The 23,203-nt window shown below is 40.3% G+C and overlaps 1 pseudogene; it reads left to right on the forward strand.

The window, feature by feature from the left end:
• The first annotated feature begins 14,416 nt into the window (after positions 1-14,416).
• Positions 14,417-22,197, forward strand: LOC144283026 (nucleoside diphosphate kinase B pseudogene; annotated as a pseudogene).
• Positions 22,198-23,203: the final 1,006 nt, after the last annotated feature.

Here is a 23,203-nt window from a genome sequence, read left to right on the forward strand (position 1 = left end):
CGAAGGATTGTCTTTCCTTGGTCATTTAAAGTATTCCTGGCTCCTTCCTGACTTCTTTCTTTTCTTTCATTTGTCCCACAGATATGTTTTTTCAAGCAGTTAATATATGTCATGCAAAAAATGTCTTTTATGAGTCTTTTCTGGATGATATAGTAGAAAAGCTTGAATTCTGAAGTCGGAAGACCTCAATTTTAAGTCCAGGGAAATTTTGCTTGCCTGGAGCAAATAATTTTACTTCTCAAAATTTTGGTATCTGTTTTGGCAACCTAAAGGCTGCCCTGAAGATCAAATATAATAATGGGTATGAAAGCTCTGTAAATCATAAACTGCTTCAAAATGATAGTTGGCTTGGGAGGATATTGCATTTGTTTTAAGACAGATCTCCTTGTGGTCGCTCACAACCTCTAGCCAGGGGAAGCTAATGGAGACTTCACTTGTACATGCTCCATCCAAGCCCCCTTGAGCAGTCCTAAACATGTATTCCAATGGTCACATGTCTTTGTAAAGTTTGGGAAATAATGATATTTTAAAAGTAATTGGAAAACGTAATATGTCTTCCCTCTCCAACTTTTTCACCACCCATCTTTCCCTACTGAACAGTGATGAGTGTCAATAGGCATTTTTGGTATCTGGCCAAAGAGAAGTTGAGTCAGGGATACATGAAGTTTGGACTGAGTGGCACATGTTTCTGTAGTTGGCAGTCACTTCCATGTGTAGTTAGGTTATCACCAGGCCTACTAGAATAGGAATGGCTTCCAGGAATTCTCCTGACTCTACAATGTCAAATTCATTTGGCACCATAACATCAAAGTGCAGGGCCAAGGGCAAAATTGTGGTATGAACATGTCCCATGGTACTCAGCACTCAGTAATGGAAGAGCAATAAGATTTGAAACATATGGGACCAACAGCTAGTTTTCAAAAAGCTCTTTGAATTATTAGACGTATACAATGGTAAGTAGAAGATTCAGTTCTCTTTTACACCTAATTAAAAGTTTGCTACTATCAGAAATATACTTAATAGTACAATGTACACGAATATTAAACCACCAATTTTTTTGTTGTTGTTGGGAATCTTGCAAAATAGAATGGATCACAATTCCTACGGTTTACAGGTCATGAACCTGTGGCAGTATTACCAACAGCAAGCATATCTGTATATGAAGTCAGATGTTTATCACATCAAATCAGTTCACCTCTTAGCATATCTGACGCTCTTTGTGCTAACAAAATCTGTTGGTTGATGAAAATGAATACAGTGTTCCCTTAGACACAGAAAAATGGCCAGATGAAGCAAATGTTCTGCCAAAACTCCCACACGTATCCATTCATAAATCAATGTAAGTAATATACTTAGATTACATGATCTTGCAGGTCAGTACAAGAAACAAGTTAAAATTGTTCTTCTGTATGCCTTAACTGAAGATTAATTTTGCGTATTTTTTAGAATTACTGATCATATAAAAATTGTCCCAAAACTTTACAAAGGCATGTTGGGCAGTACATGAATAAAAACATGTCATTTTTAAAAATTTGATGTTTGTAATATTTGCCAGCTTTTTTACAATTGAAAATTGCTATGAATTCTTGTCTCGTTCTAAATATTTATTTTGTGTTTTTTATGCATGCTTAATTTAGTTCTCTTTTTTATTTAGAGGGCCCCCAAATTATTTAAACTTTAAGCCCATCAAAGCCTAGGTGATTTGATGAAAAATGTGATTCCTCCATCCTGATGTAAACACAGGTCCGGTATCCCTAACTCATGCACAGCTACGCCCTTCATGTAAGAGCTCTGAAGCCAAGAGTGCACAATGCAGATGGCAGGGCCTGCCACCCAGGATAAGAAGCAGAGCATCCCAGAGTCTGCCAATGAAAAGATTCTAACTAATGGGTTCCTGGAATTTAGGGTTGGGATACGATGCCAAGAGAGGGGAAGGAAGGAAGGAAACTGAAGTGGTTACCAAGGCAAATGCCTCTCAGATAACAGCCATATAGAGCCAGCTTACAGTGAAGATATTAAAAGATTGTTTATACATCTCACCCCACACTACTATTTCAGCGACAATAACTAACCATAGGGAAATACCTATGTGGTGGCAAATGTTAGTTGTCTTCCAAAATCCATCTTCCTCCTTCCCTAGATGTCAATTTTAAGCCAAGCATATAGACACTCATGTAGAGATTCCACTTCCCTGCTTCCTTTGTGACTGACTGTGGCCACATGACTAAGTTGACCAATGGGATGTGAGCAGGAGAGCTGTGTGTGACTTGTGCCTGGCTTGCTTTTTAAAAGAAATTGCTTCCTTTGGCTTTTTCCTTTCCCCTCCCTGCCAGCTGGGAAGTGACAAGTCTTATTTTCAAACATGCAGATAAGAACAATGATTTGAGCCAGAAGTTCCCAACTTTTCAGTTCATAGTACCCTTAGTATCTCAGTAATTTTATCACAATGCTGCTGGCCAAAAGGAAGAATTAATAGTTCTGTTTATTAAGTAGCTTTGTCCAAACAACCTAATAAATACTTATGTCCTAACAACTTCATGTCGAGAACTGTGAAGGGTCCGAGATTTTACCCTATTGGTAAGCTAATGAGTTAGCCAACCACATCTCATGGAGGTTGACATGAGACTCCTGGGTCGGAGAGAAAGGAATGCACTACTCATGGCAGCAGCAATGCTCCATGTGACAGCATTAATTTGGTTTCCTGAGCTTCAATTCCATGGGATTATGTGACGAGGGCTGTGTGACACCTGCACACACAGTGGGTTGTGTTACAGGAGAGGTAACCTGAATCTCAGGTTACCAAGCTTTGGCAATCTGAGTCTTTTATAATGAGCAGTAAGCCTGGCTGATCTCTGCCCTAGAGGGAGACATTATTTCTATTAAACTAGACAGTAAGTAGACCTGCTCTTTGTTCCAGATGGAGTCATTATTTCTGTCTTCTAAGTCTATTAGCTATACAAACATCAATTTTGGGATCAAAGATAATAAGTGCCTCTTGCAATATGATGCTTACAATAGATGCAAAACCATGACAAATACATGGAGCATCATCTCCCAACATTTAGAAGCCATTTGCAAAAAATATATATTATGCATAAATCAAAAGAAAAACTAGTTTTACTTTAAAACAACTGCAATCACTTGGTAATGGGATATGTGCATCCGCTGGACACCACACAACTCCTCAAACCTTGGGATCAGATTAGATACCACCACCCCATTCTCTCTTCCACGCTTATTTTCTCATCATAGTTGCTTTTTATCATAGCAACCACCAAAGACCTAGCCTCACAAAGGTATAATGTCATCAAAAGGAAGTAGTGTAATACTTTCTCAATGTTGAAACTGTGAACCAAAGCTAGTAGCATATGCAGTCTCTGTCAGATATTGAGGATCCTTTGTTTTCCTCAAAAGGGGAACATACCCTGTGGTTCTCCTGTAGGTTCACTGAAGCTCTCTGGGACCATTTGGTGCATGGTTTGGGAACTACAGCACTAAGCAATGGTGGAAGAAGCGCTTGATTCTGAGTGGCCTTACAGAGTAGATCTGTCTTGCTAGCCTAGACTAAATGGATTATTCTACCCAAGAGATAAAAAACCTTCTATCTTCTTCCAGTTGAATTTGTGGGGCTTTTTGTTGTAGTAGCACCACTTTTATTCTAACTAATACAATCTCCTACATAATTTTGGCCATGCCTCACTATATAGTATTTGATGACATATGCACTTACACTGTGAAAAAAATTTTTCCCATGTGTTTCTTTTGTCTTTACGACCTCAATCATCACCTCAATCAACATTTATTGAGCCTTCTGACTATGCCCCAGCCCTGGGCTAAGCATCCTTTCAAAATCCAAGTGCACCTATGTTCGTCAATCTCCTCAGCTGCAAGCTCAGCTACTCTTCAGCCACATCTAAAGCAAGGCCCCGTCCTATCCAGCAAGTAGAATTTGGACGTCACACTGATGCCTTACTCCCAGGAGTAGCTGGTGCACCTTTGCTGCTGGCCAAGTTTGGGCCTGGAACCCAGTGAGTGAGTTGAACAGAACTGAGTGGATCAATCTTTTTTTGCCAATCTGATTAGGACTAAGACATTTCAGACCAAAACTCAACCTGACACACCCAGCAAGACATAAAGAAAAGAAGCACACAAGCAGCAAGATAGAGAGCTCATTTGTTCAAGTGCTGAGCTGGCCTAGACTGCTACTGGGGCAGTGAGCCCTGTGTGTCCTTGAAAAAAATCACAGGAAAGGCAGCAGCCTCTGGCCCATCAGCAGCCGAAGGGAAAAAAAAGAAGAGAGGTATCTGGACCCTGGGTAGCACTGGGAGAAGCAGGCTCTGTGTCCACTTCTATAACATAGGTGAGGTGTGTGAGTAAGTGAGCCCTGACACCCTCCAACTCTGCAGCATGGGGAGAGAAGAGAGTGAAGAGCTCCAATCCTCCCACACCCTAAGTGAATGACATTTTAATGCACACTGATCACTAGTAGATTTGACCCAATAAGAATCTTAGAATTTGAATAATCTTTGCAATTTTTTCTTCTGGAGGGCAGCATAGAGGAGAAAGATGAAAGATGGCGGAGCTTGGCTCTCCTAAAGACTACATTGTGTAATATATACATTTTTACTGCTACAGGAAGAATTCATTTACCTAAAGATTTCAGAAGGATTGAAATAAAATATGACTTTTGGTAAACTTTAAATAATCTAGAGAATTTATCATGATCTGAGACCAGATATCTGGTTTTAAAATCAATCATTATGGGACACCTGAGTGGCTCAGTGGTTAAGTGTCTGCCTTCAGCTCAGGGCGTGATCCGGTCCAGGGATTGAGTCCCTCATCAGGCTTCCTGTGGGGAGCCTACTTCTCCTTCTGCCTATGTCTCTGCCTCTCTCTCCGTGCTTCTCATGAATAAATAAAAATAAAATCTTAAAAAAAAAGATGATGGAACTTAAGCACAGAAAAATTAAGTAATTTGCTCAAGGTCAAAAGTGGCAGACTGTGATTTTAATTTAGGTACTCTGATGTCATGGTCTATGCTCTTAACTCTCATACTTTATAAGCTCTACCAAAAAAGGGAGAGTGCGTAGAGGAAGAAGCTGTCAATGAGCAGTGTTTGGCAAGGGTGTAAGAAAAATGCATTCTTCCTAAATGTATAAATTGCTACACATTTTTTAGAAAATAATTCAATGTGCATCAATATTTTAAATATACCTTCCTTTTGACAGCAACTCAACTTCTAAGAATTTATCCTAATGATTTCAGAGTTCAGAAACATAGAAGACTGTCTTTTAGAATGTTCACTACTATAGTGTCTGTAACAGTGAAACCCTGGAAGTAACCTAGATGTCTATCAAGAGGGGATTACCTAAATAAATTATACTACTTCTATATGGTGCAGCCAACAAACAGGATCATGGGTATCTAAATTTTCTAACAAGAAAACCACTGTGGTCCATTATGGAACCACTAGGATAAAACTTTTCTAGTCATAGGGCTGGCCTTTTATGGGGATAAAGTTGGTGGTTGCCTTGTAATGACATTTGAGACACAGAGAAGTTCCCTGCCCACTTTTGCTTCAAAATACCACTCCCACTCATGACCAATATTCTCCCACAGATCCCTTTAGGTTGATCTTTGCTCCCTGTGCTCTCCACTGCAGTGATACTCTGGGAAGCCATAACCAATTATCTCTAACTGCTTATGATAAAGGTATTAGAAGCTAAGGTATGTTGAAGGCAGCTTTTCTTTCATAAGAGTTGGTGCGGTAGCATGAGAACATTAAGTACTTTCGTGAAATTCTAAAACATAGAAACCAATACAGGGAAAGGGGGGAAAGGGAGCTAAAGTTGGTTGAGCACCTCCTGAGGACAATGAACCCCATCTCATGTGTGGATGAGATTCCAGAACAAGCATGTCAAACAAAAATTGCATATTATCAAAATGAATCTTGAAAATTCCTTAAGTCACTCAGAAAATACTTTATATAGAGAGAGTCATATGTATATTTCATCAATGTGAAACATACATCTTACATATGTGATAAGCATTACATATTAAAATATTTCAGGGTGTTTTATTACATAAAAGAGAGAAACATAGGGGCACCTCGTTGGCTCAGTGGGTTAGGCGTCTGACTTCAGCTCAGGTCATGATTTCAGGGACCTGGGATCAAGCCCCACATTAGGCTCCTCACTCAGAGGGGAATCTGCTTGTCCCTCTACCCCTCCCCAACTTATACTCTCTCTCTCTCAAATAAATAAATAAAATCTTTTAAAGATATATATATATAAAGGGCAAGTGTTGTTGAATTTACGTAAGTTATTTGTGTATGTGATCTAGTTCCTACTGTATATAATTTAATACCTTCAACAACAGTGAAAGGTGATCACTTTAGCCTCATTTTGTAGAAAAGTAACTGAGGCTCTGAAAGGCTAACTGATTTTCCCAAAGTCACACAGCTAGTAAGAGCCAGACACAGGACTTAAACTCAGATTTTCCTAGCTTCAAGGTCAGTTTTATCCACTTGATCACAGTGCCATTCTTCTTGATCCCTGCTCCAACAAGGGTCAGGAACCCCCTCAACTTGTGAACTTCAAGATTTTGTCCTAAAATTGGCTCTGGCCTTGACCACATGAATGGTAGTGCAATTACTGGATCATTCAGTAATTCTATTTTTAATTTTCTGAGGAACTTCCATACTGTTTCCCACAGTGTGCGCACCAGTTGGCATCCCCACCATCCCCGCCAACAATGCATGAGGGATCCTTTTGCTCCACACCCTCATCAACGCCCATTGTTTCTTGTTTTTTTGTTTTTTGTTTCTTATTTTAGCCATTCTGACGGGTGTGAGATGATATCTCATTGTAGCTTTGATTTGCATTTCCCTGGTGGTGAGTGATGTTGAGCATCTTTCCTTGTGTCTGTTGGCCATATGTATGCCTTCTTTGGATAAGTATCTGTTCATGGTTTCTTGTCCATTTTTAATTGTGTTATTTGGGTTTTTTTGTATAAGTTCTATATATATTTTGGATACTAACCCTTTATCAAACATGTCATTTGCAAGTATCTTCTACCATTTAGACTGTCTTTTAATGTTGTTCATTATTTCCTTCACTGTGTAGAAGCTTTTTATTTTGATGTAGTCCTAATAGTTTATTTTTGCTTTTGTTTCTCTTGCCTTAGAAGACATATCTAGAAAAATGTTATAGCTGATGTCAGATAAATTATAGCTTGTGTTCTCTTCTAGGATTTTTATGGTTTCAGAGCTTACATTTAGGTCTTTAATCTATTTTTATTTTATTTTTGTGTATTGTGTGAGAAAGGAGTCCAGTTTCATTCTTTTGAATATAGCTGTCCAGTTTTCCCAATACCATTTATTGAAGAAACTTTTCCCCTTTGCATATTCTTGAGTGCTTTGTTGAAAATTAATTGGGTGGCTCAGTCGTTAAGTGTCTGCCTTTGGCTCAGGTCATGATCTCGGGAGTCCTGGGATAAAGCTCTATGTCGGGCTCCCTACTTAGTGGAGAGTCTGCTTCTCCCTCTGCTCCTTCTCTCTCTCTCTCTCTCTCTTGCTCACTCTGTCTCTCAAATAAGTAAGTAAAATCTAAAAGAAAAAATTAAAAAATGAAAATTAGTTGACCATGTTATAGTTTATTTCTGGGCTCTATTCTGTTCGATTGTTCTATATGTCTATTTTTATGCCAGTACCATACTGTTTTGATTACTACAGCTTTGTAGTATATCTTGATAACTGAGATTGTGATACCTCCAGTTTTGTTCTTTTTCAAGATTGCTTTGGCTCTTCGGGGTCTTTTGTGATTCAATATAAGTTTCAAGATTATTTGTTCTAGTTCTGTGAAAAATGTTGGTGGTATTTTGATAGGAATTGCATTAAATGTGTAGACTAGTTTGGGTAGTACAGATACCTTAAAAATATTTTTTCTTCTAATCCATGAGCATGGAATATCTTTCCATTTCTTTATGTCATTTTCAATTTCTTTCATCAGTGTTTTAGTTTTCAGATTACAAGTCTTTCACCTCCTTGGTTAAGTTTATTCCTAGGTATTTTATTATTTTTGGTGCAATTGTAAATAGGACTATTTTCTTCATTTATCTTTCTGCCATTTCATTATTAGTGTATAGAATTGTAACAGATTTCTGTACATTGATTTTATACCCTGTGACCCTACTGAATTCACTTATCAGTTCTAGTGGGTTTTTTGGTAGAGTCTTTAGGGTTTTCTACATGCACTATATGCCATCTGCAAATGGTGAAAGTTTTACTTCTTTCTTACCAATTTGGATGCCTTTTATTTCTTTTTGTTATCTGAGTGCTCTGGTTAGGACTTTTTCCCCTGCATTGAATATGATGTTAGCTATGGGTTTTTCATATCAGGACTTTATTATGTTGAGGTATGTTCCCTCTAAACCTACTTTGTTGAGGGTTTTTATCATGAATGGATGTTGTACCTTATCAAATGTTTTCCCTGCATGTACTGACATGATCTTACAGTTTTTAACCCTTTCTCTTATTGATGTGATGTATCACATTGATTGATTTGTGAATAAATCCCACTTGATTATGGTGATTGATTTTTTAATGTATTGTTGGATATGGTGTGCTAATATTTTGTTGAGGATTTTTGCATCTATGTTCATCAGAGATATTGGGTTGTAGTTCTCTTTTTTGTAGTGTCCTTATCTGGTTTTGTTATCAGTGTAATGCTAGCCTCATAGAATGAATTTGTGAGTTTTCCTCCCTCTTATTTTTTTTGGGATAGTTTGAGAAGAATGGTATTAATTCTTCCTTAAGTGTTTGGTAAATTCACCTGTGAAACCATCTGGCGCTGGACCTTTGTCTCTTGGGAGTTGTTTTTTTTTTTTTTTTTTTTTTTTAGTTTCTTGGGAGTTTTTGATTTGTCATTCAATTTCATGCACTTTTCCTTATGTATATTTTACTTCAATTAATAAGTTTTAAAAGTATATGTAGGATGCTACCATTTGTGCAGAAAACATCTCTGAAAGTATAGTAAGAAAAAATTGTCTATTTCCTGTGAACAAGTAAACTGTATAGTGGGGAGAGAGACTGGGTGGCTGCAGGGCAGAAATGGAAGGAAATTTTCATGTTATACTCTCATACTTTTGAATCATTTTAATTAATTCAAAAAGTTAACTTATTTTCTGATAGTTTTTTAAAATCATTTTTTCAAGAGTAAGTTTACACTGGGCATGCTGCCCAGAACAATTATGTTTTTGTAAATACAATGTTTTATTTGGGAATTTTCTAGAGCACTCCAAAGTGCGTCATCATAAACTGTGACTTGAGGTACCTTTATTTAAAAAGTGCTGCACTCTGAGGTAACTTGCTCTCCAGGTGAAGAACATACAACAATATCAATTGTCAACATAAGAAAGATTTTCATAGCAGAGTCTTGAGCATCTTGAAAATGAAGAAGGAATGGTTCAGGAAATGCTGACTATTTCAAAAAGCTGAAAGGCAACTGGGATTCAATTTGTAATGGAATTTTACATTATGCCCTCTAAAAAAGAAAAGCTTGCCCTTCTCTCCCTGTACATTTGAATCCATTACAAACCCTTGTGGTAAGTTTTGTACACTGTGTTTGCACATGTCTGTGTATCTGTGTTATTTCTAGTTCAAGTCCAAGACCCTTCCATCAACAAGATCTTCACATGTCATATGAGTTGATGGGGGTAAGCTATCCAAACTCTCCATGACTTCCATGCAGGGCTGAGGAACCCTTTGGAGAGAACTCTTCCTAAAGGAAGGAAACCAATAGAACAAGCTTGTGCTCTCAAGTAGAATTTGGTGGCTGCTACTTGGCTTAGTGTCTCAGCCCAGGATCCCCATATATTCGTGTCAGAGTCCTATGGGGGGAAATAACCAAAAGAGCTTTCAGTTAAAGAACACTCACCCAATTTAAAAAGTGAAACAAAACAAAAATATCTCTATGGGATGGTAGAAGAATCTAAGCAACACTGTATTTGTTTCCTGAGACTGCTACAAAAATTACCACAAACTGGGTGTCTTGATATAACAGAACTTATAGTTCTGTTCTTCGCAGTTCTGAAGGCCAGCAGTCTGAAATCAAGATCTCATCAGGAGGACAGCACTCTCTCCAGGGGGCTAGGAGACCATTCATCCCTGCCTCTTCCATCTTCTGATGGCTGCCCTAGCATTTCTGGGCTTGTGGCCACATCATTCCAAGTCTTTCTGCTTTCATGTCACTTTCTTTTTTTTTTAAGATTTTATTTATTTATTCATGAGAGACACACACAGAGAGAGGCAGAGACACAGGCAGAGGGAGAAGCAGGCTCCATCCAGGAAGCCCAATGCAGGACTCGATCCCAGGACCCCAGGATCACGCCCCAAGCCAAAGGCAGACACTCAACTGCTGAGCCACCCAGGCATCCCTCTTTATGTCACTTTCTTATGTGTATGTCTGCATCTTCTCTGTATGTCTATTTTATAAGGATACAAATGATGGTATTTAGGGCTCACTAGGATAGTACAGGATAAGTACTTCCTCTCAAAAATTTTTACTTAGTCATACCTACAAAAACATTTTTTCTTGGAGTGCATAGATGGCTCAGGTGGAAGAGCATGTGGCTCTTGATCTCAGGGTCGTGAATTCAAGCCCCATGTTGGGTGTAGAGATTACTTTTAAAAAAATAAAATCTTTAAAAATAATAATAATTAATAAAAACTTCTTTCTCAATAAGGTAACACTCACAGATTCCATTCCATCCACAGGGCCATTTTTTTGGCCTACCACACTACTGTCACATGCTAATAATGAAGTAAAATCTAAAGCAGGGGACAGGGTGCTGTCCCCTGCTTTGCCCTGAATTTCAGTAGCACAGGGTAATAGTATAAGACACTGGGAGAAATTAACAAGGCAGGAAACCACAAATGTTGGAGAGGATGAGGAGAAAAGGGAACCCTCTTACACTGTTGGTGGGAATGTGAACTGGTGCAGCCACTCTGGAAAACTGTGTGGAGGTTCCTCAAAGAGTTAAAAATAGACCTGCCCTACGACCCAGCAATTGCACTGTTGGGGATCTACCCCAAAGATACAGATGCAGTGAAACGCCGGGACACCTGCACCCCGATGTTTCTAGCAGCAATGTCCACAATAGCCAAACTGTGGAAGGAGCCTCGGTGTCCATCGAAAGATGAGTGGATAAAGAAGATGTGGTTTATGTATATAATGGAATATTCCTCAGCCATTAGAAACAACAAATACCCACCATTTGCTTCGAGGTGGATGGAACTGGAGGGTATTATGCTGAGTGAAATGAGTCAATTGGGGAAGGACAAACATTATATGGTCTCATTCATTTGGGGAATATAAATAGTAGTGAAAGGGAATAGAGGGGAAGGGAGAAGAAATGGGTGGGAAATGTCAGAGAGGGAGACAGAGCATGGAAGACTCCTAACTCTGGGAAACGAACTAGGGGTGGTGGAAGGGGAGGAGGGCGGGGGATGGGGGTGACTGGGTGGCGAGCACTGAGGGGGGCACTTGACGGGATGAGCACTGGGTGTTATTCTGTATGTTGGCAAATTGAACACCAATAAAAAATAAATTTATTATTAAAAAAAAATACACTGGGAGCAGAGTTCAGAGATACAACACTGTAATTGAACTGACTTAATCATAAGGACCCAAGAGAAACTCCCTCTGATTGACCAGAATTTTTTAAGATGACAAGCATAGAGGACTTTGCAGGGAGCTGGGATCCTGCATTACCAGGAAGGGGCAAGAACATCCAGTGACCTTACTATGTGAACACCTTTGTACACAATACCAGTACACAGAACCTGTGGCTGACTTGGAGGAAGTAGAGAAGAGACTCCTGCAATCTCTAGTTGAGGCCGTTAATCTGACAAGTCAACCCATTCCAGGTGACCCAACTCCTGCCTCTTGTGGAACAGTGTGCTCTGCCTCATGAGGAATAGCCAGCTTAGTGCTTATCAAGGCTTCACCAGCCAATCCCACGCAGCTTAAGCCTTCAGGTCATTCTGGGTCTACATGATATGTGCCAGGCCCAGCCTGGGGCCAGTTTCAAAGGTCACACCTGATGTGTCTCAAACAAACTTGGGATCTGTAGGAGGTGAATGAACAAAGACCTGGAACACATACTAGACCAGAGGTAGAACCCTGGCAATTTGGGGTACCACAGGTACATACTAAGACATAGTCCAGCAGGGTTCCTTGTACCAAGACCTTACAGGCAGCACCAGCACATCAAACTATTTAAGAGCTATGGGTAGGGATGTAGGTAGGGCTGGATGGGGCTTGTTAAAACACCTAGGGGACTATCTTCGGGCAAGTCCTGAGATCGCTAAGCAGAACCTGAGCTTTGTTTTGTTTCATTTCATTTTGTTTTGTTTTAAAGAAAGTGAGTGCAAATTATGTTATTGTCTTTCTCCCTGCAGACCTGCCTTACTAATCTGCTACTTGATAGAACCCAGTGTAACACTCCAAACACTCAAGTAGATGGAGAATGTCCTGCCACCCTAACCATTCTCCTTCAGTGTGTCCGTGGAAAGCCCCAGCTCAGACCTCCAAAGGCAGAGCACAGAGTGAAGGCTGGCATCCCTGGATCCTTGGTTTGGCACTGAAGTAGGAGAGAGCATTACAGTGGAAAGCCTGGGCTGGAGGGTCAGGGTCTCACTGCTAGGGTTTGATGTTCTGTGATAAGATAAAGTGGTAGGTGGGCTTACTGCAAAGAACTGGGTTTTACTTGCTGGGAGCCTGTTCAACAACCCATGGGCTGCACCCAAATGCTTTTTTAAAAAATTATATATATATATATATATATATATATATATATATATATATATAGTTGTTTGTTTTGGGCTCCTGGTTCCTGCAGTATCAGTTTCTGTCAGACCAGTTTGTTAAAAAAGCACTATGAGTAAATACCAGAGGCCAGGATGAAACTAAAGTAGAGAGACTTAAGTTTTGTTTTTTTATAACTTGAATTTAATTCCCTCTCAGGGTTAAACAGAGTTCTCTTCAGAATAAAGACTGTCCATTGGCTGAAAGGGAGTTTCGGAGCTGGGGGACAAGCCTGGAGTTGGAGACGGGACCCTGAAGCATTGGAGGTGTTAGATTGCCTCTAGGAGCTTTAAAACACCAAGAAAAAAAATAGAGGAGTCGATCTTTTGTTGTATACTACCTATGTTCCTGAAAAGTTAGGGGAAAATGTTCTAAAGTGATTGCCATTCACAATGCAATAGGTAAGGTCACTGAAGGCTCTTCCCCAGAAAGTTTTATAATATGCCGTCCCTCCAGCGCTTGGACTAAGGTGAGATAAGTAAGAGGATGCCCAGACACTCAGCAATCAAGATGGATAATAATGAAATATTTTACCAAATCAATAAATGCAAAAAAATCCATGGTGAACAAATTATCATTTTTTACAGATAGGTAGGATCTGTCCCTGCCTCTGTTTTCTCTGAGGTTTTAAGCACCTACAACTGCAGTTGCATCAAGTGGAGGTAAGGCTACTTCTCTGGGTGAGAGATGGAGAGAAATTTGTAAGTAACAGCCCCCACAGTGCCCTCATCACCCACCACTTTACTAAAAACTACCTCCATAGAAACACCTTAATGACTGCTGGTGTATTCAGTGACTGTCTACAGGTTTTCATTATAGGATATGTCTCTGGATATTGGGTTGTTTGGGTTAATTTGAAAGCCTCTCTGCGATGGACTTCAAATGACATTCATGATCCCTTACAAAGAGACATATGGGCTGGATGACGGTGATGATGATCAGTGGCATCCTAATAACCACCAGAAATAGAGTTAAATTGTTTTCATCAAATCTACATGTGTGAGGGGCACCTGGGTGGCTCAGTTGGTTAAGTGTCTGCCTTGGGCTCAGGCCATGATCCTGGGGCCCTGGGATTGAGCCCCACATTAGACTCCCTGCTCAGCAGTAAGTCAGCTTCTCCCTCTCCCTCTGCTGCTCCCCCTGCTTGTGTGTGTGTGCCTCTTGTACTCTCTCTCTCTCTCTCTCTCTGCTAAATAAATAAATAAATAAAGTCTTTAAAACAAACAAGCAAACAAATGGACAAAAACCTACATGGGGATACTGTGAGTGGTGCAGGGACCCAGAGAGTACAGCAGCAGAAAGAAAATGCGAGGTTAAATCCACTCTGACCCTATGTGTGAGCCTGAATTAACATTCTCAAGGAGTACCACTGACAAATTTACTTTCTTCTTTTTTCCTTTTCCCCAGTGGGTAGGAAGTCCCCCTCCCTGGGGAGACAGTGCTCCCTTGGAGTAGCAACTATACAATGATGAATAAAAGAGTGGTGTGCTGGGTATGTTCTACTCTATCCCACCAGATGGACTTTCAATCCCACTCTGTGCTTTAGTGGGATGATCTTTATGAAAGGTATCAACAAGGATCTCTGGTCCCAGGACTGTGAGTTGGGTTAGGAAAATGGGAGGCTACAGCAGAAGACTGGAAGTGGGAGAAGAGAGAGATTAAGGTATCAGGCCCCTGGCTGCCCTCCTGCTGGGCTTCAGATGGGCAGTGTTCCTCCACTAAAGGCCCAGGCTAGTCAGTTCCTCTTCCTAGCAACTCTGTCTGAACTTTGTAACCACTTCCTTCCACAGTCTCTTTAGACCTAAAGGTGAAGTTCTAGGGCTGGGGGTGATTGGTGGTGGGACTGGTCCTCAGCATCCCTTGTTGGTTTCCCTTAACCCTACCCACACCTTTGTAATAGCCTTTTATTAAACCAGGCTCCATTGTTCTTTGCTGGTGTGGCATCTGTTGCAGGACCCAGACTGATCTGAGTCACAGGTGCCTATCACCCAGCAAAGGTGGTGCACAGTCCAGTCCTCGGGACCCTTGACCCTGGCAGTTGTCTTTCCACTTGGAAAATATAGCAGCCCTGCCTGGTTTTTCCTGGCTGTGGGTCCTGGCACAGTCAAGTGCACCTGTGAATGAGCGAGCTGCAGGAAGTTTTTAAAAATGGGCAATTCCCATTAGCATCTCTGCCTCCTTGGATTTAAAATACTTGTTCAAGAATGAGAAGTTTGACCTCTTTCCCTAAGGTATCCAATCACATGAACTGAGAGAGGAAAGCCCCTACTCAGCAGAAATAAAAGCTTGAGCAACTTTGTTACCATTAAGCTTTCTGCTTAATGTAAAACACTGAGAAGAGCAGAGATTTCAGGCCCCAGACAAGGTGCTCTGTACCTCTGCAGTTGAAAAGATGACAGATGACAAAAGACCAGAGGTACCATCTGCCTCCACCTACATCTTTAACTTGGTGTCTCATACCTACTGTCTCTTGGAATGAATGTGCTCAACACTCTTACATACTACCTCTTCTGCTGGTTGAGGAATCTATACAATCAACTTTTTATATGGGGTGCGTTAAAAAAAAAAAAGTTGAGTGGTAAGTTTGACATGGCAAGGGATTGTGGGCACAGGCTGGCACTGAAAAGCACTGAATCAAGACAGCAGATGCAAGCCTAGTGTGCAGGATCTGGGTCATCAGAGCTGCTTCACCAGCGTTAGCTCAACCTGGATGGAGGTAGGTCTTCCAGAGCAGGGGGCAAGGAGATTCTGATCTCCTTTGAGAAAAGTGCCACTACCTAGGTTGTTTTCTTTCTTGCTTGCTTTCTTTTTAATCAGAGTTCTATAAGCAACAATATCAATAGACTTGTTTTCTTTTTCTTTCCTAGACTAGCACTAAGAGTGCTAATGAATATAAATAAAAATGGGCCATTTAGCAAAATTAATCTTTACAATAGCAATGAGAATAGTGATTAACTCCAGCTAGTAAAGAGCGTGTGTGTGTGTGTGTGTGTGTGTGTGTGTGTAAATTCAAGCTACACTAAATTTTTGCACTTTACCTTATGTAGCTTATACCTCAAATTTTTTAATAGGGTCATATAAGATAAGTTACCTGATACTGATACTGTATATAAATAAGTCTTTCCTTCTTTTTTTTTTTTAAAGATTTTATTTATTTGTTCATGAGAGACACAGAGAAAGAGAGGTAGAGACATAGGCAGAGGGAGAAGCAGGCTCCACACTCCCTGCGTGGGACTCCTCCCACATTGGGACTCGATCCCGGGACTCCAGGATCACACCCTGGGCTGAAGGCAGGTGCTCAACCGCTGAGCCACCTTTAAGTCTTTCCTTCTACTCCTAAATCTGCCATGGATCTCCCTTCCATACTGCTGATCACTGTCTAAAACTCCAATATGTAATCCACTGGATATAATTTTTAAAAATAGTTATGGATTCACAGGAAATCACAAAAAAATTGTATGGGAAAGTCCCATGCACCCTTCCCTCTTTCTCCCACAATGCTGTCATCTTGCATAACTATAATATCAAAACCATGAAATTTATATTTGTACAAGCCACAAAGCTCATTTAGATTTTATCAGTTACACATGCATTCGTGTGTGTGTGTGTGTGTGTGTGTGTGTGTGTGGTTCTATGCAATTTTATCACATGTATAGATCCATGTAACCACCACCACAATCAAAATGCAGAACCATTCCACCACAACTTGATAGGATTTTAATAGGAGAAAAGGTAGTATTTATAGTCCTCCTCCATCTCCCTAGCTTATTTCCTGTTCTATAATATACTGAGGAGTGATGACTGGGGAAATCAGAGACATCTCGTTTCCCCTGATAATTATTATTGATCCAGAGGTGGGTGTGCAATCTAAATGGGTATTTGGCCCAATTAAACAGTAGAGTAGGGACACGTGGGTGGCTTAGTGGTTGACTGTCTGCCTTCGGCTCAGGTCATGGTCCTGGGGTCCTGGGATGGAATCTCATATCGAGCTACCCATGGGGAGCCTGCTTCTCCTTCTGCCTGTGTCTCTGACTCTCTCTGTGTATCTCTGATGAATAAAAAAGTAAAAATTTTAATAGATGAATAAATAAACAGAGTATGAAGAGTCTGTGGTTGGGAGGAACATTTTCTCTCTCTTTTTCCCTGTGTCTCCCTCACACCTCTCTGTAAGAAAAGCCAGGTGAGCCTCAATAAGGAAGCACTGCCGTGTAGCTCTGATGATCCTGGCAGGTAATTTACAACCCTAAGGAAAATCAACAGTAGGATGAAGCTGAGGACAGCAGAGTGAAGGAGTGGAAAAGAACCTAAATTCTAGAGGACATCATCAAGAAATTGATCCCCAGGGTTCCTTGGGTGGCTCAGCGGTTTAGCGCCTGCCTTTGGTCCAGGGCGTGATCCTGGAGACCCGGGATCAAATCCCACTTCGGGCTCCCAGTGCATGGAACCTGCTTCTCCCTCTGCCTGTGTCTCTGCCTCTCTCTCTCTCTCTCTCTCTGTGACTATCATAAATAAATAAAAATTAAAAAAAAAAAAAAGAAATTGATCCCCACTGTTACTGGAGCCCATCCTTACTCTAGGCTTACCCACCAGTGATACAGTGAATTTCTTATTGTTTTAGTCAGTTTAAGTCAGGATGTTCTGTATCTTACAGTCAAAAGCAAGATAGGGGCACTTGGCTGGCTCAGTTGGAAGAGCATGTGACTCTTGATCTTGGAGTCATGCATTTGAGTCTCATGTTGGCTATAGAAATTACTTGAATAAATAAAGTTTTTTAAAGACAAAAGCAAATTAATGCAAAAGTATTACAAAACAACCCATAGCTAACATTATATTTAACAATGAAAAATGTTAAATGCTATCTCTCTAAGATCAGGAATAAGACAAGGATGTCTGCTCTTACTACCTCTACTCAACATTGTGGTGAAGGTTCTAGCCTGGAAAATTAGACAGGAAAAAGAAAATCACTTTGACTAAAAAAGAAAGAAGCACAATTATCTCTATTCAAAGTTGACATGATTGGGTGGCTCAGCTGTTCAGCATCTGCCTTTGGCTCGGGATGTGACCCTGGAGTCTCAGGATCCTGGAGTCTTCCTGCATGGCGCCTGCTTCTCCCTCTGCCTGTGTCTCTGCTTCTCTCTCTCTCATGAATAAATAAATAAAATATTTTTAAAAAACCAAAGTTGACATGATCTTGTCAAGAAAATACTAAGAAATATGCACAAAAAAACTATTTGAACTAATAAGCAAGTTCAATAAGTTTACAGGATACAGATACAAAAATCAATTGTATTTCTATACACCAGCATGAACAATCCAGAAGTGAAGTTAAGAAAATAACTTCATTTATAATAACACTAAAAAGAATAAAATATCTAGGAATAAATTTAACAAAAGAGGTACAAGACTTGTGTGCTGAAAACTTGTAAAATATTGTTGAAATTAAAGTTTCAAATAAATGGGAAGTCATCTGTGGTTATGGATCAGAACACTTACTATTGTTAAGATGGCAATACTCCCCAAATTGATTTACAGATTTCACATATTCCTTATCAGAATCCTGGCTCCCTTCTTGCAGAAATTGGTAAGCTGATCCTAAATGCATTTGGAAATTCAAGGGACTCAAAGCCAAAACCTTGAAAAAGAACAAAGTTAGAAGACTCACTGATTTAAAAACTTACTACACTTTCTAATATGTCTCAAGCAAGGGAAACAAAACCAAAAATAAACAATTGAGACTTCCTCAATATAAAAGTTTCTTCTCAAATGAAACTAGACCACTCTCTTTCACCATACACAAAGATAAACTCAAAATGGATGAAAGATCTAAATGTGAGACAAGATTCCATCAAAATCCTAGAGAAGAACACAGGCAACACCCTTTTTGAACTTGGCCACAGTAACTTCTTGCAAGATACATCCACGAAGGCAAAAAAAACAAAAGCAAAAATGAACTATTGGGACTTCATCAAGATAAGAAGCTTTTGCACAGCAAAGGATACAGTCAACAAAACTAAAAGACAACCTACAGAATGGGAGAAGATATTTGCAAATGACGTATCAGATAAAGGGCTAGTTTCCAAGACCTATAAAGAACTTATTAAACTCAACACCAAAGAAACAAACAATCCAATCATGAAATGGGCAAAAGACATGAACAGAAATCTCACAGAGGAAGACATAGACATGGCCAACATGCACATGAGAAAATGCTCTGCATCACTTGCTATCAGGGAAATACAAATCAAAACCACAATAAGATACCACCTCACACCAGTGAGAATGGGGAAAATTAACAAGGCAGGAAACCACAAATGTTGGAGAGGATGCGGAGAAAAGGGAACCCTCTTACACTGTTGGTGGGAATGTGAACTAGTGCAGCCACTCTGGAAAACTGTGTGGAGGTTCCTCAAAGAGTTAAAAATAGATCTGCTCTATGACCCAGCAATTGCACTGTTGGGGTTTTACCCCAAAGATTCAGATGCAATGAAATGCCGGGACACCTGCACCCCGATGTTTCTAGCAGCAATGTCCACAATAGCCAAACTGTGGAAGGAGCCTCGGTGTCCATCGAAAGATGAGTGGATAAAGAAGATGTGGTTTATGTATACAATGGGATATTACTCAGCTATTAGAAATGACAAATACCCACCATTTGCTTCAACGTGGATGGAACTGGAGGGTATTATGCTAAGTAAGTCAATCGGAGAAGGACAAACAGTGTATGTTCTCATTCATTTGGGGAATATAAATAATAGTGAAAGGGAATGTAAGGGAAGGGAGAAGAAAAAGACTCCTAACTCGGGGAAATGAACTAGGGGTGGTGGAAGGGGAGGAGGGCGGGGGGTGGGGGTGAATGGTGACGGGCACTGAGGGGGGCACTTGACGGGATGAGCACTGGGTGTTATTCTGTATGTTGGTAAATTGAACACCAATAAAAAATTAATTTATTTAAAAAAATAAAAAAATAAAAGTTTCTTCTCTTTTAAAATTTTATTTATTCATGAGAGACACAGAGAGAGAGGCAGAGACATAGGCAGAGAGAGAAGTAGGCTCCTCATGGAAAGCCTGATGCAGGAATCGATCCCAGGATCCTGGGATCACACCTTGAGCCAAAGGCAGATGCTCAACCACTGAGCCACCCAGGTGTCCCAAAATAAAAAATTTCTGCACAGCAAAGGAACAATCAACAAAACTAAAAGGCAACGTAGGGAATGGGAGAAGATATTTGCAATTGACATGTCTGATAAAGAGTTAACATCCAAAATATATAAAGAACTTATAAAACAATGCCCCCAAAATGAATAATCCAGTTAAAAAATGGGCAGAAGGCATGGAGAGACATTTTTCCAAGGATACACAAATGGCAAACAGACACATAAAAAGATGCTCAACATCACTGATCATCAGGGAAATACCAATCAAAACTACAAGGAGATATCACCTCACACCTGTCAGAATGGCTAAAATCAACAACATAAGAAACAGGTGTCAGTGAGGATGTGGAGGAGTACTTGTACTGTTGGTGGGAATGCAAACTGGAAAACAGTATGGAGGTTCCTCAAAAAGTTAAAAATAGAACTACCCTAAGATCCGGCAATTGCATTACTAGGTATTTACCCAAAGAAAACAAAATATACTAACTCAAAGGAATATATGCATCCCGGTGTTTATATCAGCATTATCTACAATAGCCAAATTACAGAGACAGCTCAAGTGTCCACTGACTAAAGAATGGATAAAGAAGACGTGGTACACACACACACACACACACACACACCACTAGAATATTACTCAGCCATAAAAAAGAATGAAATCTTGCCATTTGCAACAACGTGGAGAGCTAGCTAGAGAGTATTATGCTAAGTGAGATAAGTCAGTCGGAGAAAGTAAAATGCCATATGATTTCATTCATATATGGAATTTAAGAAACAAAACAAATGAGCAAAGGGGGAAGAAAAGAGAGAGGCAAACCAAGAACAATAGAGAACAAACCAATGGTTACTAGAGGGAAGGTGGGCAGGGAGATGAGTTTAAAAAGTGATGGGGATTAAGGAGTACATTGGTTGTGATGAGCACTAGGTATCGTATGGAAGTGTTGAATCACTGTATGGTACACCTGAAACTAACATTACACGGTATGTTAACTAACTGGAATTTGAATTTAAAAATTTAAAAAAAGGGCAGCTCAGGAGGCTCAGCAGTTTAGTGCTGCCTTCAGCCCAGGGCCTGATCCTGGCGACTTGGGATTGAGTCCCACGTCAGGCTCCCTGCATGGAGCCTGCTTCTCCCTCTGCCTGTATCTCTGCCTCTCTCTCTCTCTCTCTCTCTCTCTCTCTCTCTCTCTGTCTCATGAATATATAAATAAATTTTTTTAAATGAAACTTAAAAAAAAACCCTACTACAAAGCTTCAGTAATATAGACAGTACATAAGAATTGATATATAGATTGATGAAACTGAATTAAGAGTCCAACAAAAAATGCTTACATTTATGGTCAACTGATTTTCAACAACAGTGCCAAGACAATTCAATGATAATAAAATTCACCAGATCATGCTGGGACAAATGGATATTCACATACTAAAGAAGTAAGTTGAACTTCAATATCATACCATGTACAAATATTAATTCAAAGTTGATCAAAGACCTAAATGTAAGAGTCAAAATTATAAAAATTTTAGAAGAAAACTGGTGTGTAGCTTCACAACCTTGGATTTGGCAATGATTTCATATATAAATGTGTGTGTGTGTGTGTGTGTGTGTATACCAAAAACACAAATGACAAAATAAAAAAATAAATCCATTGGACTTCATCAAAATTAAATACTTTTGGCTCCTCTTGAGCCAGTTCCATCCCTGCCTGCTTCAACCATAGCTGACGTGGAGCACACCTTCATTGCCATCAAGCCAGTGTGCATGCAGCATGGATTGGTGGGTGAGATTGTAAAGCTTTCAAGCAGAAGATACTCCACTTTGTGGCCCTGAAGCTCCTTCAGGTCTCTGAGGAACTCTTGAAGCAGCACTACAATGGCCTGAAAGACTGTGTCCATTCTTCCCAGGGCTGGTGAAGTACATGAACTCAGGACTGGTGGTGACCATGGTCTGAGAGGGCTAAACGTGATGGAAATGGGGTAAGTGATGCTTGGGGAGATCAATCCAGCAGATTCTAACCCATGCACCATTCATGGGGACTTCTGCATTCACGTTAGCAGGAACATTAATAATGGCAGTGATTCAGTAAAAAGTGCTGAGAGAAAAAATCAGCCTATGGTTTAAGTCTAAAGAATTGGTTGACTTCAAGTCTTGTGCTTTTGACTGGATCTATGAATAAGAGGCGGGCAAAACATCCGTCCCCTTTGGTACCACTTGGGAGGGAGATCACTCCTAGATTATGGAGTTCACCTCTCCACAGTCCGTGCATTCAAACTTCCTATCTGGAAAAAAAACAAAAAAACAAAACTTTCTGCCTGGAAATGTACCACCTGGGTCCTCACCTGGAATTAAGGACTTTTTCTCCCAGCTCCTGGAAATGTGGCAAGAAGACAGTGCTCAAGTGTCAGCCCTCTCTGGGGATTGCCTTTGATGATAAAAACTGCCTTTCCCAAAATCAGCTTCTTTAAAGGATAACCCACATTCGATGGCTAATCAAAAGTCATTGAATGCGACCCAAGTAAAGGCCCAACCCCTCACTCCAATTTGGGGCAACTCTGCGAACTATTTCATATCTACATCTCCCTGTGGGATTGGTTTGAAGCCTTTTGCTGAGTCTACATCACAACTCAACATCTCCCTTTATTCAATCCTGCTTCCTTTCCTTCCCTTTCCTGGGTGTTGGGACCACTTGCAAAACCTGAAGAGCATGAGCAGTAGATAGCTGAGGCCTAGGTCCCAAAAATCAGTGGGACCAAGTTTGTCCTTACATGATTTTCTCTTTCAATATCCCACCAGTGTGAGTTGCATACATGCTGGTTCCTTTACCAGTGAATACATAAATTAAGCCAGTAACATTTACACTAGGAAGGCAACATTCCTTTTTCTTTTTTCTTTTCTTTTTTTTTTTTTTAATTTTAGGATGATTGTTTTTTTTTTAATGATAGTCACACACACACACACACAGAGAGAGAGAGAGAGAGAGAGAGAGAGAGAGGCAGAGACACAGGCAGAGGGAGAAGCAGGCTCCATGCAGGGAGCCCGACGTGGGATTCGATCCCGGGTCTCCAGGATCGCGCCCTGGGCCAAAGGCAGGCGCCAAACTGCTGTGCCACCCAGGGATCCCAACATTCCTTTTTCAAAGACTTTTTCCATCTAGATCCTTCTTATCAGGGAAGGGAACGCTT

The sequence above is a fragment of the Canis aureus genome, chromosome 14, assembly GCF_053574225.1.
Source record: "Canis aureus isolate CA01 chromosome 14, VMU_Caureus_v.1.0, whole genome shotgun sequence".
NCBI lineage: Eukaryota > Metazoa > Chordata > Mammalia > Carnivora > Canidae > Canis > Canis aureus.